Source organism: Callithrix jacchus, chromosome 1 (genome assembly GCF_049354715.1).
Source record: "Callithrix jacchus isolate 240 chromosome 1, calJac240_pri, whole genome shotgun sequence".
NCBI lineage: Eukaryota > Metazoa > Chordata > Mammalia > Primates > Cebidae > Callithrix > Callithrix jacchus.
The window spans coordinates 103021057-103037775 of NC_133502.1; the positions used below are offsets into that span (position 1 = coordinate 103021057).

The window sequence follows — 16719 nt, forward strand, 5'->3', positions numbered from 1 at the left end:
AAGTATAATAATCCTTATAAAGACTGCAAACCAGCTTTGAGTCAGGACAGTCTGAAACTTAGATTGAGTTGATCTGACCTTCTGCTGTCTGCCAGAAGAAAGGATGAATCCCCTCTGGAGGAAGATGACATTATTCAAAGCCTCTACAATTTTTCATCATAATGTTCAATATTTAATCAGAATTACTAGCATACCAAGAAATAACATGAAGGGAAAATAGAATCAACACAAACAAATCCAAAGGAGACCTAGATATTTATATAATCAGACATGTATTTTACAATAAGTAAGTTATACATTTCAGAAAATGGAGAATAATATGAAATACCTCAGAAAATAACTTTAATATATGAAAAAAAGTTATGTTCATCAATCCATACATTTAAGAGTTATGCATCTTTCTGCATGTAGGTTATTCTTCAATAGATATATTTTTTAAGTTTGGTGGCTTAAAATTTTTGAGTAAGAATCCAATATGAAGTTGTTGATGTTTCCTCTAAATATCTTCAAATCCCAATTGAAAAGTACTATAATTTGCCAGGCACTGTGATAGTTATATTCACATATTATCATTTACATTTTTATCCCAGTTCTGTGAAGAAATCAGTCTCAATGCTTATGCCAATGAGAAAATAGAAACTCATGAAGATATTTGGTCAAGATTCATCCCCAGGTCATAGAGCTTTAATTTCAGTGACTTTTATTCCTCTTTACAGAGCTCTACATATTATGTTACAATTAACTTTGAAAATTACTTTAACAATAAAACGTAAAATTTATTCTCACCATTTATCTAAAATCACCCTGCTAGCAACTCTCTACCAACTAGGTCTTCTGTCTATTGTGACAAAGCCAACAAGCTGTCACCTAAATCACTTTGCTTATTTGTGTCATTATTTAGACTGCTCTTGTCAGTGACAGCAACTAAATACATCACCAGCTTGGAAGAATGAGTTAAAGAAATTATGGAGATTATTGACTAGCCAGAGAAGAAATGAAATTTGGTTGATGCAGAAAAAGACTTAAACTATGAATTTCTAAGGTTAAATGTTTCCTTAAAAAGCTTTGGCCATGGCACTGAAAAGTTAATTCGAAAAAATTTACACTTTGCAATCAATGGTGCTTCCTAGTTAGAATGAGTATTTAAAAAGAAAGAAAACGGCTCTGAAATTTGTCCAGGTAAAATAAAACAAACTTCAAAATGCTGAGTGGGATCTTTTCTATTAAGGTGGAACATTGCCATATTATAAAAGGCTTCTGCCTCACACCTGACATTCTACTTAATATTTAAAGTAAGCATTAAATAAAATGTGTTAAGTGGGCAAAGCAAACTTCTTCTCTACACTACTCCTTTCCTCTTACATGATAGCCAGTATTATTTCCTCTTCTATATCTCCATGCGCTCTTGAAAATGATCTCAAATTAGGCATTTATACCCCAGAAAGAGCACATGTATGCCTTTGGAGGCAGATGCCTCATCATACAGTATCTTTTCCCCTCAGTGAAAACATCTACAGCAGCTCTTTATGTAGACAGAAATAAAATGCTGCCTGGGTGCATATCATAAGTAACACCATTTGACAAAGGTGAGCAGAACAGCCCCTGGGCTGGAGAGGGGAAGCATTAGTTTGAATAAGCAGACAAAAGCATGCATTGTGAAACGATGGCATCTGAGGAAGGGGGAAAATGTCAAAGGAAGTCAGGGGTGCTTCCAGGAGAGAAGAGAGTTTTCTCCAGCAAATCTCTCTTCTCTCTCTGATGTACAGTGTAAGAGATAGGGTAGGACTGTCAAAGCTCAACAAATGTCCAGAGGAAAGGAATAAGAACCTCAAAATTAAGACACTAAGTAAATTGTGTGTATTGAGAAACACGATACCAATGGCTTTCTTTCTCATCACTGCTGCAACCAGAGCATTCTACATCTGCTAGAAGAAGCTACCTATTATAGTGACTAGTCAGCTCCAGACATGACATGTGGACATGACCTCCAGAGGCCAGCTCCACGACTGTGAACAGTGTTGACTTGCTAAGCCTCTAATTCAGGATCCAGAGTGTTCTGCTCACTTCATGGCTTCACTGCAGAGGCCCTGCTACCTGCTAGAGGTGACTCAGGCTCCTTTCCACCCTATCTAGTTGCTTCTTCCCAAGGCAGGGGCATATCCAGTGTGATTGCTCAACATCAAGGACAATCATGAAGAGGGACAATACAAGATGACAAAATAGAAACAAATAACAGATCTTATATGACTTTGTAGTTACAGTATGAATTTCAGCTTTTATTTTGAGTGAGATGGGAAGCCATTGGCAGTCTGTGTCTAGAAATGACATCATCTGATTTATATTTTAACAGGGTTAATCTAGCAGCTGGGGTGAGAATAAATGACAGAGGAAATAGTGGAAGCAGAAATAACAGTTTAAAAAGTAATGACTAATAGAGGGAAAATATGATGGTACTTTGGAATAAAATGCTTGTACTGAAGGTGCCAAAACCAATGTTTATATACATTAATGACTACAGCTTTTTTAGTATATTATAATATCTGGTCTCTAATCTTACTTTAAATTCTTTCTAGATTTCTGTTGGTGCTTTTTTCTTCCAGATGGACTTAGGTGTTCACCAAGCAATTTCAAACACACAAAAAATTCCTATCTAGACTTTAATTAGAATTATCATGAATTTGATCCATTTTGGAAGAACATTCGTCTTGATAATACTGAGACATCTTATTCAAAACAATTTCCATCTTAGTTTGTGTCAATAAAAATTGTATTTTAAAATAAGTCATATATATTTTAGTTGGGTTTATTTATACATGGAACATAATGATTATTGTATAGTGCATTATTTATACAACTCACTAAGTTGTTCTCACTAGTATTAATAGCTTTAAGGTTGATTCTCTAGGCAAATATAGATTATCTGAAAATAGTGGTTTCAACTGTTTTTACAACATAAAGATGACTCCTAATGTTGAATAATAGACAACATGTAAAAGTTATGATAAGTATGTTTAAGGACTGAAAAAGTGATCTCAATAAATGAAAAGATGGAAGAATTCAGCAGAGAATTAAATACTATGAAAAACAACTAAATGCAATCTAGAACTAAAAAGTGTAATCTTAAAATGAAAAACTTCCTGGATAGGCATAGCACATTGAAAACAGAAGAATGGGTCCGCGAACTTAGAAAAATTATCCCAGCCAAAGAAAAGAAGAAAAGTGAATTAAATTTTAAAAACTCGTTTAATCACTTATGAGCCAGTATTGAGTAGTATAATACATGTGTAATTGAAGTCCCAAAAGGAGAGAAGAGAGAAAACATGATTAAAAAAAAATTGGAAAAAGAAATTGCTTTAAAAGTGTCAAATTTTGCTCCAAAAATATGAACAAAAAGATTTAACAGTCTCAGACCTCACGAAGTAGTATAAAATTAAGAAAATCATAACCAAAGACAGCAAAGTCAAACTGATAAAGCCGGGTGCGGTGACTCACACCTGTAATCCCAGCACTTTGGGAGGCCAAGGTGGGCAGATCACAAGGTCAGGAGTTGGAGACCAGCCTGGCCAACATGGTGAAATTCCATCTCTACTAAAGATACAAAAAATTAGCCGGGCATCGTGGTGTATGCTGTAATCCAGGAGGTGTGCACCACCATGCCCGGCTAATTTTTTGTATCTTAAGCTACTTGGGAGGCTGAGGCAGGAGAATTGCTTGAGCCCAGGAGGCAGAGATTGCAGTGAACCGAGATCACACCACTGCACTTCAGCCTGGGTGACAAGCTGTCTCAAAAATAAAAATAAGAAAAATATATATCTTGAAAACAGGAAAAAGATACATTCTGTGCATAGAACTGTATGAAGATCAGCTAATTTCTCATTAGAAACAATGGAAGCCAGATTATGATGAAACAGTGTCTTCAAAATGCTAGAATTAGAAAAAAAATTGTCTCAAGAGAACAAGAAGTCTGGGAAAAAATATTTGCAAAAGACATATCTAATACAGGACTGTTACCCAAAATATACAAGAAACTCTTACATCTCAGCAATAAGAAAATAAACACCCCAATTTAAAAATGGGCAAAAGACCTGCACAACTAATTAAAGAAGATATACAGATGGCAAATAAGCATATGAAAAGATGCTCAACATTATGTCATTAGGGAACTGCAAATTAAAACAACAATAAGACACTACTACACACTTATTAAGATGGCCAAAACTTAAAACACTGACAACACCAAATGCTACCAAGGACATGGAACAATGGGAACTCTCATTAATTGCTGGTGGGGATGCAAAGGGGTGAGCTGCTTTGGGAGCTGATCAATAGGACAGAAAGCTGTTTTTAAACAGTTTTAAAGTTGAATAAAATGTAGAAAATACTGATAAACAAAGTCAACCTTCGATACTGACAGTTCCAAAGTCCGTTCAATGCATGAAGGATGCTGACAAGGAAGGCGCAAGAGAAGGAATAAGCGGTGATCTTTGTATTTATGCATTATGTTTTATAGGCAACGTGTTTGTGTCATGGTTTGTCTCCAGAAGCTATTAGAATATTGTCTTTATCTTTGGAAATCTGAAATTTTACCACATGATATACTTAGATACAGATATTTTTTTCTCTGTTTTCATTCATTTTGGTAGGCACTTGGAAAGCACTTTTATTTCAAGGTTCTGTGTTTTACTTTATCAAGTTTTTTTCTTAAATATTATGTGTTTATTTCCTGTCTTCCAGTTACTGCTTTCTCCTTTTGTAATTCTTATGAAAAGAACATTTTAAATTCTATATCTATGCTCTCCACCTTTTAACTATGATTTCAAAGTTCTTACTCTTTTGCTCTTTGGTGGTAAATGTTGGACAATTCTCTGGCTCAATATTTCTGTTCAACAGTTCACTCTTCTGCTGCCTCCGTTCTGCTGTTGAGAATTAAGTTTCTGCTTATACCCATAATGATATTTTTTACAGTCTAGTTTTTCCTTTTTCATGGAAAAACTATTCTTTCTTCCAGATGAAATATGCTTTATTTTTCTCTATGTATATTAGTTGTCTTTGTGTTTTAATGTATTCTTCAGCCAGTGTTAGAGGAGTGATTTATTCAAAGAGTCATACTCACTTGACTTTCTCACTTCATTATTCTTTAAATTACCTAATCCACTGATGACATTTCTATGTTTCCCATAGCTACATATTGTAATTCTAAAATATCTTTTTCACAATTTCTAGAGTGTTTTGAAAATGAGTGTGCAGATACACAAATCTTGTCTTGCATTTTAATCCATTTCTTGTATATGTTATAATAATAAATTTATTCCAATAGGCAAGACTCATATTTATTAAGTGTGTATAATGCAGAGTTTTTGCTTGTTGGTATGGAAATATAAAATATAAAAAGAACTCAGAGTGAAGGGAGTTGGACAAACATATAAACAGACTGTTATAAGTGGCATGTATGAAGATACTAGAAACATGCAGAAAGTATATAGTGTGAGCCTACTGTGTGTCAAGGGAAGGGGTGGAAACAGTTTAGAGGCAAGGGATATTTTATTACTAACATTGCTTAATGGTGATAATTAAAGCAAACCAACAGTTTTATTATTGTTTTAGAATTCTTCACAAACAGTAACAAAACAAAGACTTCTTACCTGCACAGGTGACAGATCGTTCCCATTGTTCGCCCTTGTTGTGCCAATTGTAGGGGCTCCAAAAGGGCAGTGATGCGTTCTGCTGGGTCTCATCACTTTAGAGATGGAATTCATTAGAAGCTGGCATGTTAGAAAGGTGAGGTTGAAGAGGAGGTGATAAGACACAAGAATTGTTAAAGCTAGACGCGAGTGCTCTTATTTATGATTTGGGTGCCAAGGATGAGCGTGTGGGCAGAGTCTAGGGTGACTCTTAGGCTTTTGATTGGCAAGACAGGTGAAAAAGGAAGTTCAGGTTTAGTGGTATGAAGCATGTAGTGAATATGAGATACCCACAGAGCCCTCAAGAAAGTTAACAAATAGCTCCCTCTAGAAACAGATTCTCAATTTCAAGAAGGAGATCCGCGTTAAAACACACATGTTGTTTTATTAACATGTAATCAACAAGTGATACTCAGGTGTTTTAATGTGAGAAGAATAACCTGAATTGCTTGCTTAAAATGTGGATTCTAAGGCCCTCTCCATTTAGAAATTTTTATTCAGTCAGACTCATATGGGACACAGGTATCTGCAATGTGTAAACATTAGAGTTGATTCTATGAAGGTGGCCCTCTGACAACACTTTAGAAAATTCTGCTATAAATACATCAAATCAATGAGCTTGTCTAAAAAGACCCTGTACTGCATGGCACAAGCAACGCAATAAAATTTGTCAACCCCATGAATAGTTATTAACTTAATCTAACTCACACAAATCTTCACCAATCCATGAGTTGTCCTCTGTCCCTCTTTTTTACACCCGCATTTATAGCATTTTGCTACATTTTAGAAAAAACAATAGAGAATATGCATGACACATGATGTCTTTTCAATAAAATAGAATGTGTAAATACATATTTACATAATTGATATTATTCACAAGCTAAATATTTGCACACTTTAAATAAGGTCAAAGTGAAAAATTCAAGTTATCGACAGAGAGACCAGTATAGCTACCTTACTTTTATACAGACAGAAAAGAGGTGAGCTCACAAGAATGTATTCGAAAATGTGAAGGAAACATTTTGGAAAATTTGGAAGAGAAAATGAAGACTTTTAGGGACAGGGACTTGAAAGGATGGGCAGGATCGAAAGTGAGAATGCCAGTATTTTAGCTTTTTTATGTGTTGCTATAAATTCTTTGCAGGCAGAATTCGAATTGCCTATAAATAAAATAACTTATGCCCTCTCATTTCCCTCTGCAAATATCTATAATGTCTCGATGATGAGCGATCCTAAAGAGTTGCTGCTACACAGGAGAGATGAGTATTGCCACTGACAGGAAATGATACACTGTCTTTATTTTCTCAGACATCTATTAAAACTATCAATGGATCAATTTATTTTCTGTAGATTCAGAAGAGTAATGTTAAGTAGCAGGCTCTGGAAGCTGTGGGAATCTTCTCCATTTATTATTTCTGCACTACCTGGAAAATATGTTCCTGTGTTATATTAAATTGTGGTACTGGAGTTAAGTCTTTCAATTGAAAAGAATGCTGAAAAAGGAGCTTGGGAAAGTATTTCAACAAGTTATTTACATATTTTCCAAAGCAATTGCCAATGTCTGGCAAAGGAAGGCAAAAGTATTTTTATGTATTCTGGAGGGTTTAATGGGAGGCTTTATATGTTACATATCAAACCAATTTTGTATAAAATGCATAGCACTATTTTAACAAGTTCTAAAAGGTTCTTTCCAGCTACATAAATAAAACTAGAACTTGCAGGAAATAAAATATATTGATCCAATATCTGAATATTGCTCGGTTTTGTTTTTGTTTTGTTTACAAGAAAACTATTTCTGTTTCTTGTCTCTTCAGCTAAAATAGTTTATAGGCAAATTGAAGCTGGACAGACAGAATAGTATCACTGAAGTTGATATGCAGTGTCCATGAGGAAAACTTCACAAAACTAGAAAGTGTAGTTCTGAGAATAGAAGACTAAAAAGGTTCTCTCTCAAATACCTCTAGGGAGTGGAATGGAGGTAATGCCTTAGTGATTTATCTATTCTTGATTTAAATTTAAGGAAATGGACCAAATAGAAATAACAGCCCACAGTTATGCATGTGGAATGATTTAGTAATAAAATGATTGATAGTTATTCAAATATTTTATCAAGGGAAGTTATTAAAAATAGGACAAACCACAGACTCTGCATTACCCATTGTTAAAGCCTAAGGTGTAATATTTTAGAGGCAGAAAAAACTCGATTACCTGCTATATTTCCTCTAGACCTAAAATTTTATGATTATTTATAGCAGTTTTTCATGTACAGAAAATATTAATGCTTGTTCCAGAGATCTTTCCTGACCTCCATCCCTATAGCAGGCCACATGCTCTTCCTTCATGATTTTTAAATTCATTTGGCCTCATTCATTATATACAGTCTATAGTCAGGTGCTATTGATTCTCCCTGCAGAGAATTTGTCTTGTCCAGTTCTCCATCTCTACTCTACAGACAATTTCTCATCGCAGCCTTTGTGTTCTCCCCTTTGCAGACATCAGCATTGCTTTCCTACCCTACAGGCTACTTCCAGCTGGCAATGGTATCAACATTCTTCCAGTCACTTGAAAATGAAATATGAATTAGTTTTGATGTCTTCCTTCCTTTCCACTCATCGCCTCCATATATCATCAGAGACTAGGTCAATTCTTTCTTCCTCATGCTCCTTGAATCTGCTATTTGCCATTTTCTCTGTGTACAGGCTGAACTTTTGTCCCTTTAATATGGATTTTCTTAAAATTGTTTAATGGTTCATAGCTTTCTTAAAATTGCTTAATGTTTCGTGGCTTAAGTCTCATCAAAATAAAAGTCATTAAAACCCATCTTTTATCCCATAAACAATGGTCTACTTATTTCAAACTATGTATGATGGTTTAAAAAAATTTAAAAATTAAAAATCACAGGATCCCTACATAATTTAAATAATAAAACAGTGAAAAATAAGCTTAAAGTCAAACTTTCTAGCTTCCAGTCTTGTTTCTGCCACAAACCTGCTTTGTGGTCTTGGACTTTCGTGTACTCAATTGTGCTATGAGCAGGTTAATAAGCTTCAAGGACCCCTTTCTCTTAAAGTCTAGAATCCTCTGATAAATTTCTTTGAAATTGGATCCATTAACTACTGAGACTTGCCCTTCCTGGCTCATTTTTTCTATGGCAACTATCTTATTTCATTTGTGTTGCTATAAAAACATACCTGGGGGCCGGGCGCAGTGGCTCACGCCTGTAATCCCAGCACTTTGGGAGGCCGAGGCGGGTGGATCACGAGGTCAAGAGATCCAGACCATCCTAGTCAACATGGTGAAACCCATTCTCTACTAAAAATACAAAAAAATTACCTGGGCATGGTGGCGCATGCCTGTAATCCCAGCTATTCAGGAGGCTGAGGCAGGAGAATTGCCTGAACCCAGGAGGCGGAGGTTGCAGTGAGCCGAGATCGAGCCATTGCACTCCAGTCTGGGTAACAAGAGCGAAACTCCGCCTCAAAAAAAAAAAAAATATATACACACACACACACACACACATTTGGGTAATTCGCAAAGAAAAAAGATTTATTTGGCTCATAATTCTGCTTGCTGGACTATTGGCCATCTGGTGAAAGCCTCAGGCTGCTTCCACTCATGGCAGATGCTGAAGGGAAAGTGAGCAGGTGCAGAGATCACATAGCCAGAGACAGAATGAGAGCTGGGAGTGATGCCAGGCTCTTTTTAATAATAATCAGCTCTCACAGGAACTAATAGGGCAAGAACTCTTTACCATGAGGACAGCAGGACAGCACCAAGCAATTCATGAAGGATCAGCCTTTGTGGCCCAAACACCTCCCATTAGACTCCACCTCCAACGTTGGGGATCAACCTTCAACATGAGGTTTCAGGAGATAAATATCCAACCATAGCAGAAACTATGTCCCATGTCTTCTGGCCCCATTTCCTTCTAGGACCAACAATTGTTCTTAGCTTCCACCTTAAAGTTCTTTCTTCATTTACTTTGGTGTTCTTGCTGTACTTTATTTCTCTCGTATTTTCTCTTCCTAGACTGTATATACTCAAACTGGATTTGTCTTTTTTTTAATATCCTGCACATTTACCCATCAGAACATTTATCACAGTGTGTTGGAACGATGTTTTACTCATGCACATTTCCAGTGCCTGGCCCAGGGCCTCAAACATAAAGATGGCTCATTAATTTCTTCAAGGGAACTAAGCAGAGAAGGTAAACACTGTGGCACCACAAATGATTGCATCTGTTGGGCATTGTCAGTTTAAATGGATCTATGGCAATTGTACTATAATATAAGCAGAAAGCTGGTGCTTCTTTCTCGTGGGCTTTTTTTTCCCCAATGAAACTGTCCCCAAGGTTTGATTTTAAGTGATCATTCTCCTCTCTCCTCTCCAAAGCAACATGATGACAAACACATAATTTGGGGCCCCAAAGGAGGACATCAAATCTAACAAACAGGAAACAGAGTAAACATTCTCAGGCTTATCTTTCTCCATGTTTTATGTAATCAGAATTTTTTAAGCAAGCCTTAAGTAGATGTAAATTCTACACCTTTAGATTTTTGGTTGACAGGGTGGTAAGAGAAAGTTCTACATTTTATTGACTGATTATATTACATTTCGACAATAAGTATAGGGTAATTCTGAAAATTTGGTCTCTTGTCTCCTCAAAATGATAGTTTTATCATTTTGATATAAAGAATATAGATGGTTGGGGTTTGAAAGAACCTTAAGAACCTTGTAGTGACCTTATCTAAAGTGTGTTACTACAGAACACTTGATTTGCAAGATTTCATAGGTGTTCTGAGAAAATGTTTGAAGGATTTGTGAAGAAAAAAAGAAATAAATATTCTGTGAGTAACAATATTTGGGAAAAGGCAAGTTTTTAACATCATATTTGTTTTTCTTATTTTTTTAATTCTTTAATATAATATTTTAATAAATTTTCAAGACTACACCAGAATATTATATAACATACACCCCAATTTTTTTATTATTGAAATCTTTCTTAGTGAAATGCATATGAATATCCTCCAGAGAGTTTGCTGAAAATGTGTTTGGAAATTCTTAGACCCAAAGGAGTATAGTTTATCTATAAATGCAGATGATTAGTGAGTCCTAGAACCAAAACCAGAACACTTATAATCTCTCTTTCGTTCTTTTTTCCATGACATCATGCATTCTGATCCTATCTATACTGCTTTCCCATATTTCATGCTACTTTAGTTAAAAAGACAACACCCAAGAACAAAAAATACTCTGTAACAATAATCATATTTAGACAGTATTTTTAAATTTTTGACCTGTTTCTAGTTTCAGTACTTTTACCTGAAAAAGAAAAAACTGCTACTCAATTAAAAAGTCGTAAAGGTTTCTGACAAATGATTTATAAGATTGGAAAAAACATAAAAAATAAGTCTAAGTAATATTTTATACTTGAATATATATATATATATATATATACATGCTTATATATGGTGTTTCTAAACTGCCCAATTTTTATTTTTTAAATGCATACAAATTCTTGATTTTAAAATAAATATGTCAATTAAAATTGCTTCCATTGTATAAGTGAACCAGAATCTTTGGTAGTTTCTAAATGCACAGAAATTTATCATTTTTATTTTCTGTGAAGAGTAAATCAATTAATTTACATTTTAAAAATATTCTTTGGAGACAAAGTATCAGACTAGTCAAATTTTCACTTCAACAATGACATGTGATTTGATGTATCTTACTACTCTAAATTTGAATTTGCATTAAATTTTCCAAATAAGAATATTTTTTAAATGGAGTTATGATGGCTTAGCACCAGGAATTAAATAGATAAATAAATAAAACTACACTTTGTTTTTGCAATGGCAAAATCCTTAAAGTTCACCATTAACAGATAGGGAAAACATGTCGCATAGTTCAAGAGAAATGGAAATGAATTTGGCCATGAAAATGACTTCTGCTCTTGTACATATGCAGAAATCTGGAAGACAAGTCAAGTCAAGACATCCGCTTAGCTTTTGACTCTACTATGTATAGAAGACAGTTTACATAAACACCGTTAGTAACTCCTCCATATTTAAGTAAAGAAAAAAAATGTAAGAAAAAGAGTCTTATAGAATCCTATGCCTAAAATAAATGTAGAAAGAACATTTTCTGTCTTGATAATAATTCTCTCCAATAAAGTAAAAATACCTATACCTATTGAAATATGTTTGGACAAATAATTGATTTAGGAAAAAAAAAACGAAAACACCCATTCCTTGCTTTGAAATCTTACTAGGTCAATATGTATATATTGGCCCAAATCCCAAGACAGACTCGTCCAAATAGAGTGGGGTGGATTTGAGGTATGGAGGAGGAGAGTCCTTTCCAGGAGCAGTACCATGAAATGTCCTGCATCACTCATATGTTCACTCACCTAAGAATTAGGCTTTGAACATCTAGGTGCCAGTCTGAAGTCTTATATTGAACAGATATTTGCTGAAAGAGCAGTATGTGCCAGACATTATTCTGGGTATTGTAGATTCAGTAGAGAAGTAAACAAGCATGGTTCCTGTTTCGGGAGCTCACAATTTACCAGGAGATATTCCATAAACAGTCTCACACGGTGGAAGTGCTGTGAAGAAATAAAAGAGAATGATGCGATTCGTGGTTGACAAGGACAATCTGAAGAGATGGCATCTGAAATGACAACTAAATGACAAGAAGAATCCATCCATGATATCTTTCCTGGATGAAAGATATTCCAGGCAAAAAAGGATGGCAGATGAAAAAGATTTAAGGCAGGAGTGAACTTGATGTGTTTGAGAGACAGAAAAAAGGACTATGGGTTGAAAACATACTCAGGAGGCAAGAGGGGCTGTAGGATCGGGGGTCAGACAGGCAGGACCAGATAATGTGGGGCTTTAAGCAAGGAAATTTTATTCTATGTATCTGAGAAGGTATCCAATGTTTTTATGAAGAAGAGTGGCATGATCAGATTTACATTCTTAAGAAGACTGTTTCCACTCCTGTATGGAAATTTATTATAGTCAGAAAAATAGGCCGGGTGTGGTGGTTCACGCCTGTAAGCCCAGCACTTTGGGAGGCCGAGGCAGGTGGATCACGAGGTCAAGAGATCGAGACCATCCTGGTCAACATGGTGAAACCCCGTCTCTACTAAAAGTACAAAAAATTAGCTGGGCATGGTGGCATGTGCCTGTAATCCCAGCTACTCAGGAGGCTGAGGCGGGAGAATTGCTTGAACCCAGGAGGCGGAGGTTGCGGTGAGCCGAGATCACGCCATTGCACTCCAGCCTGGGTAACAAGAGCAAAACTCCGTCTCAAAAAAGAAAAAAAAAAAGAAAAGAAAAAGAAGGAAGGAAAACAGTTAGGAAGTGAGTGGTTTAATCCATTTGCAATGGTGTCTTCCCGACTTAGACTAAGGTGTTAATAGTAAAAATGGGGAGAATAAGATAGATTCTAGATAAGTTTTAGAGATTGGATTGCCTCAACATGCTGATAGAATCCATTTTGGGGAGAGTAAAAGCGAAAAATAATAAATTTCTTCTAGCTATTTGTCTTGAACAATTAAATGAATGGAGGTAGGATGGAGCCTTTGCTGATATAGGAAGTCCTAGAAAAGGAAGGGATGTTTGTGTGTGTGTGTGTGTGTGTGTGTGTGTGTGCACGTGTGCACACACGTGCACATGTGTGTATGTGTATTGATAGAGAGGGGCAATTATTTTAAAAATATGTTAAGTTTAAGATGCCTGTCAACATTTAAAAGAAGATGCCAAGTAGCATGTAGATCTAGAAGCCCAGAATATATGAGAGAAATCTGGTTTGGAGATATGAATTTGGAAGTTATTATCATATAGACAGGTTATTTAAAGTTACAGACCTAAAAGCATTCACCCAAGGAAACCGTGAAGGCAAGAGGACTCACTCTAAAGTACCAAAACATTTGAGCCATCAGGTAGGTGAGGAGAAGCCAACACTGAGGCTGAGAAAAAAAAACATTGTGCGCCCATTTGTGATCACAAGTAGGAAGTGTGATCAGTCAACAGAGAGGGTGCTTCTCTTCAGCAGTGTTCACAGCATGAGTTTTTGTATTTTGAATGCAGTCCTCTGGGTCCTCAGTGGAGTAAATCATCTAGGATTTCAGCTTATCACACAGCTCTGAAATAAAGAGGTCGGTCCTCATGGAAATCTATGGACCAGTCTGTCAAGACTAGATGGATCAGATCCATTTTTATGTCCACTTGAGGAAAAACACCAAGAGTGGCTGATCCCCGTGAAGGGGAGAAGAAGAGAGGGAAAGAAAGGGAGAAAAGATGAAGTTCAAAGTTGAAGACCTTGCTGGCCTGACATTTTTAATGGCCTTGGCTTTTTCCCTCCTGTGCCTTACTTTATAGTTTCTCTTAAGCAGATTACCTTCAGACACAGTAAGCCAGGAAGGACCCTTTCTGTCACAAAGATAATACCCATTTTCATGTGATCTCTTGTGTTTTTAAGTTCTCGTGTCCTTGAATCAATTTTCTAATAACTAATTAGCATCCCTTTCAAAGTTCAGAAGCCTTGGAAAGGGTAGGCTATAGGGCAGTAGCTAATTTCTGTCTTCTGATTTTCAGTCCACACATCTGCTACTTTGCAATCTATCAGATACCATGCCATCCAGCGAAGATGTGATTTAACTAACAAATATTCAAGCATAAGATATGGTTTATTCGTGTTCTCAGCTATGACATTTGAGGAAGAATGTATGATTAGAATCATATGATCATACTGATACTGGATTAATTTTCTACAACTATTTATTGAGGTAAAGGTTTATGAAAATAATCCATTAGCTTTGGCTGTCTCCCTTTTCTTTAAGGTTCTTTAGGGGGCTGTCAGGAATATTAATGTTTACTGTTGCCAGTTAATTCTTCATCCTGTACCATTTCCGTCTCTGCTGCATCCTTTTTGAAATTCATAGGGCAGTGGCTTCTCACCAAATTCACCTAGAAAATTTGTCATTCTCAGGGCAACATAGATGTTCTGTTGAATTAAGTGTTCTTATTAACAAGGGGTTAACCCAAAACAAAGCAAATAAAATGGTGAAATCCTCACCACTCTTATTTAAAACAATAATCCACACAGTGATAGTACTGGCTATCTAAGGAAAGCCTTGGTGTTTGACACTAAATAACACAGAGGGCAGAAGAAGAAAGGCTAAGAGTCCCGACAAGACAGCCTTTGGTGTTGGAGCAGACAGGAGTGATTACATGACTCCACCTAACAGAATACCCTGCCAGAATAGTTTGAATATTTAGGAGTTTGTTTTTCTCACATCACAGTGGGTCAGGAGGTAGGTGATTCCTATTCTTAGTTCTGGATTTAGATCTGCAGAGATCTTGCAGTTTCCATTTTCCCTTTAGACCCTGGCCATCATGTAAAGACCTGCTGCTATCCTTCTGAAGCAGAGGCCATGTGAAAAGAGGCATGAAGAATGAGAGAGAAGCCAGGTAGAGAAGACTGAAGAGCTCCAGCCAACAGTCAGCACTGAGTCCCAGACATGTGAGTAAGGCCAGCTTGGCTCCTCAAGCCCAACTGAGCTGCTTTGGTTCACACCATATGAAGCAGAAATTAGCCAGCCCCCACTGCTCCCAGCCATAATTCCTCACTCACAGATTATAGCAATAAATTGGTTATTGTTTTAGGCTACTAAATTTTGGAATGGTTTGTTATGCAGTAATTGAAAACAGAAACAGTTAAGTAAGTTCTTATAGTGATATATTTCCCGTGGTAGAGCTCAGTGCTTCACAGAACTCTGTTTCTAACTTTTCACATCAACAATGTCCCTTTAGATTGTTGTATTTAGTGTTATCAGACTACCAGTTGCCAGAAATATCAATGTGTGCATGTAAATTTCCACACAATGCATATATATTCTTTGAATAAAGACCAAATACCTACTGATCTACCAGTGAATGCTAATAGCAAGGAAACAATAATGACAAAATCCATATATTTATTTCACCCTTATATATCTTCCTAGTCTTGGAAACAAATTATTTACTTAAGAATTACAATCTTGTTTACATTAATAGTAAGATTTGGCATGTTTCTTTGAAACGCCCCATCCTAAGCTCTGTTCTGCATGAGGTAGCACTCTATAAATAACACTAATGTTCACAATCAGGCTTGCATCCTCTACTTGAACTTTTTCAACATGTTTTCAAGCTGCTAGTTAATGTAATTTAATTTTTTCAAACAATATCAAGTACATAGTACAGGTTTCATTATCTCTAGTTTACATATAAAGCAACTAAGACATTGACCATTGCATGAAAAAATCTAAGCATATGTAGCGATATACCAACAAGACTCACTAAAGAAAAGTTAGTCAAAACTTTAATTCAGATATTCCTCCTTTAGTGTTTTGTCCTTTGCAAACCATAATTAAGAAACTTATGACATCTAAGTGTGCTGATATTTCATGGTGCTCTCTGTGTGTCCAAGAGAATCAAATTTTTAAAGAACCTTCAAAAAGTAACATACAATTAATTTACCTCAATGGGAAATACCTATGAAAGTAGGTATCTTACAGCTCAACACTCAGGGTCTAACATTGTTTTAGATGCAAACAAAATCAGCTCAGCCTTACAAAAAGCTTTCCAAGACCATTGGGCCTGCCAAAATGCTGAGCAACCTTCTATCAGCAAATTCCTATTTTACCTACTTACATTCATCTAATCTACACTTTCATTTTGTCCCACCACAGATTCATAAACTGAGAGAGAACTCTGATCCCAAGACAAATACAACTCTGACAAAGATTTCCACCTCCCCCTGCCCATCCCCAACAAATAAAGAAAGAGAAAGAGGGTCTCTATTAAATTTCCTATTGGCCTACTGCCTGCTGCTTAGAGCCCCACCGTGGTCACATGATACAGGAGAAGGAATATATAAATATTCAGCTTTCATTTTACAACTATGGAGAAGAAACATAGCCTTGCATTTTGTGACCCAGATGTAATTAAGAAGATTACTGCTCAAATGTAAAACTGAAGCTTGTTTTTCC

The 16719-nt window shown here is 36.0% G+C and overlaps 1 long non-coding RNA gene across 2 annotated transcripts in view; it reads right to left on the reverse strand.

Moving 5' to 3' along the window:
• Window positions 1-16719, reverse strand: part of LOC118154521 (uncharacterized) — a 63768-nt gene that overhangs the window by 21156 nt on the left and 25893 nt on the right. For both annotated transcript variants that reach the window (XR_004744516.3, XR_004744515.3), the window contains 2 exons: window positions 12091-12288; window positions 5643-5762 (listed from right to left, as the gene is read on the reverse strand). This is a non-coding gene — a long non-coding RNA (uncharacterized LOC118154521). The remainder of the gene's footprint in view (window positions 1-5642; window positions 5763-12090; window positions 12289-16719) is intronic.